This window comes from Austrofundulus limnaeus, unplaced genomic scaffold (assembly GCF_001266775.1).
Source record: "Austrofundulus limnaeus strain Quisiro unplaced genomic scaffold, Austrofundulus_limnaeus-1.0 Scaffold7, whole genome shotgun sequence".
Classification (NCBI taxonomy): domain Eukaryota; kingdom Metazoa; phylum Chordata; class Actinopteri; order Cyprinodontiformes; family Rivulidae; genus Austrofundulus; species Austrofundulus limnaeus.
Window position 1 is genome coordinate 2,834,387 of NW_013952409.1, and position 3,074 is coordinate 2,837,460.

Here is a 3,074-nt window from a genome sequence, read left to right on the forward strand (position 1 = left end):
ACCAGCTTATCCATGCCAGTCGCTAGCCTCTCTGATGCAAACACCAGCTTATCCATGCCAGTCGCTAGCCTCTCTGATGCAAACACCAGCTTATCCATGCTAGTCACTAGCCTCTCTGATGCTAATGCCAGCTTGTCCATGCTAGTTGCTAGCCTCTCTGGTGCTAATACCAGCTTATCCATGCTAGTCACTAGCCTCTCCACTGTTAACACCAGCTTATCCATGCCAGTCGCTAGCCTCTCTGATGCAAACACCAGCTTATCCATGCCAGTCGCTAGCCTCTCTGATGCAAACACCAGCTTATCCATGCTAGTCACTAGCCTCTCTGATGCTAACGCCAGCTTATCAATGCTAGTCACTAGCCTCTCAAATGCAAAAACCAACTTATCCATGCTAGTTGCTAGCCTCTCTTATGCTACCACCAGCTTATCCATGCTAGCCACTAGCATGGATAAGTGTAGAAAATATATTTAACAAAAAAATCTGTTTTTAAACTATTTTGTTTATGATTACATTTAAAATAATTAGCACCAATGACAAGATAAATGATTAAGTTTAACCCTCTTCTATGTACAAAACAGTTTCTTCTATCTGCTGGCCTTCCTCATCAGCTCTAAGCGCTCGCTGAGTGAGAGTGCTTCAGCCAACGAGCAGGTCCAGGATGTACACAAACACACAGACACGAGGGGAAAATCACAACTGTTGGATAACCACCTCCGCCCTCCTCCAGCCCCCCGCCTCCTCTCAAAACAGAAACCCGTCAGGTCGCAGCGGCCGAGACGTTTGTCCGGAGTCCTGATGGACGGGCTTCAAACGAGGAGCAGGAAGTCATCAGAAAAAGAAAAAAAAAAAAAAAACGCATATCGATACGACTAATGAAAGAATCCTGCTGGGCTTGGTAACATTACCTGAGTCCCAGCAGAACGTCGATGGGCTTTAAAGTCAAACCTTTCATCTAATATAATAACCTGGTTCTTTATTGATCCTCATGAACACAACAGGCCTTTTAACTGAGTTCATAAAGAGGTCAAAGGTCGGCGCGTGCCGCTGCCGCCGTGGAATCAGATTAGAACAGAAGCTGATTCTGTCTGAGTTTAGTTGAGGAGGTTGATCCAGAAAAACAAAAGCCTCGATGTGTCATAACGGCCACCCAAAAACCTCTGCAACGTTCTTTTCTATCCGAACATCGGCTCGTTGCTTATTGCCGTTTTAGATGCTCGTTTCACAGGCGATCCGGGGAGCTCTGAAAGCAGCCCGTTCTGATCATTTCCTCCCCCTCGCCTCGCCTCGCCATGGGAACACTTCAGCTGCTCTGGTTATTACCTATATGACATTATTGTTATTGCATTATTGGTAACGTTGTTGCTCTGTGAGCGAGGCTGACGCGGGGCCACGGCCACATTCCTCTGACTGAAGAGCTGCTTCTCTCCTGCTTTTAAAAAGCTTCAGCAGATCAGTTCCTTATCAGCCGAAGCAGGTCCACATTCAGTCTGAGTCCACCAGGACCACAGCAGAAACATCGTTACATTTCATTCATTCATTTATATTGTGTCAGTTCTGTCACTGTAGCTTTTAGCTTTTAGCCAGCCTTATGCTACCATTAGCTTATAGCTGCAGCTCAGATACTTTGAGTTTTAGCTAGTGTTTTGCTACTTTTTAGGATTTTGTTTCTTTTAACATTTCGAAGTCTGCATCTTTCACTTTTTAGCTGGCCTTTTAGTTGTGTTTTGCTACTTTAGCTAACATTTTGCCTCTTTTGACTTCCAACAAACCTAAGCTAACATTTGTTCCTTTTCAGCTATTTTTAGACTTGAGACAAATTTCTTTTACTGTTGCTTTTAGCTGCCTTATGCTACCATTAGCTTCTAGCTACAGCTTAGCAACTTTAGTTTGTAGCTAGTGTTTTGCTACTTTTAGCTCATAGCTGGCCTTTTTTGTTTCTTTTAACCTTTTTAAATTTTTGCTTTTAGTTTTTAGCTGGCTTTTTGGAATTTTTAGTCAGTGTTTTGCTACTTTTAGCTAGCATTTGGTATCTTCTGACTTCCAACAAACCTAAGCTAGCATTTGTTCCTTTTCAGCTACTTTTAGACTTTTGCAGATTTCGTCTACTGTAGCTTTTAGCTTCCCTTATGCTACCATTAGCTTCTAGCTACAGCTCAGCTAGTTTAACTAGCATTTTGCCTCTTTTGATTTCCAACAAACCTAAGCTAACATTTGTTCCTTTTCAGCTACTTTTAGACAAATTTCTTTTACAGTAGCTTTTAGCCTGCCTTGGCTACAAGCTAATGGTAGCCATTAGCTTATAGCTTCAGCTTAGCTACTTTAGTTTTTAGCTAGTGTTTTTATCTTTTGACTTCAAGTCTTTAGTTACTTGTACTTTTTGCTTTTAGCTGGCCTGTTAAGAGTTTTGCTACTTTGGACTAGCTTTTTGTTACTTTTAGCTAGCCTTTTGCTACTTTTTCACATTTGAAACATGTTTTTATTGTTAGCTTTTAGCATTCTGATTCTTTTTGCTATAGCAACACAGTTTCAGCTTCTTTAGTTAGTCCCAGCTGACATTCAGCTGTGTTCACACTAACTTTTTGCAAAAAGTTTTCTCTTGTATCATAAATTTAATCTTATTTGTATTTTTATTGTTCTTACAATAAATCTGTCACATTTTAACATCCTAATAAAAAGTTCATATCATGATTTAAATGAGCTCAAATGTAGTTTATGCTTAAATGAGTAATTTTAGAAAATATTATTGTCAGTTTTCCTCCTGGTTTGATTTGAATTTCACACGAAGCCCAATTTTATTTATTTATTTGGAAACGGCCCGGCGGCGGTGCGCACACACCGACGACATTTCGGCCTTTTCTCCCAAATTCTGGAGAGAAAAAGTAATTATTTTTCTGCACAAAGCTGTCGCTGTGAAACATGCCGCCACTGAAAAGCATTTTTCACTTCATGTTTTAAGGACACACACAATGGGCACAAAATTAATTGAAAAGCAACAGAATCAAAAACCGCCTCGGCCCGAATGCCTCAGCTCTGTGTGTGTGTGTGTGTGTGTGTGTGTGTGTGTGTGTGTG